The following is a 299-nucleotide window of genomic DNA, read 5'->3' on the forward strand; positions in this document are numbered from 1 at the left end:
TTATTTAAAAACATTGACTCTAAGCTACCTTCAAAGGAAGTGAACAAGTAGGAAGTGTGACTCATCTTCAGTATTTATCAGCTTGTCAATTTTATGCGGTTGGCATTTTATAGTATGTGTGTTGCAGTAATATTATACATTTGCCAATGCAGGATCAATGATTGTTCAAATATTTCACCCATATTAAAATTTATACATGCTTGCTTTTCATTTATTGAATTGTCAAGATTACAATAATTTAGTAAAATACATAACTGATACTCATGAGGCCTCAATTTTTTTGCGACTTTTGCAGAAAG

This window comes from Watersipora subatra, chromosome 1, assembly GCF_963576615.1.
Source record: "Watersipora subatra chromosome 1, tzWatSuba1.1, whole genome shotgun sequence".
Taxonomy (NCBI): domain Eukaryota; kingdom Metazoa; phylum Bryozoa; class Gymnolaemata; order Cheilostomatida; family Watersiporidae; genus Watersipora; species Watersipora subatra.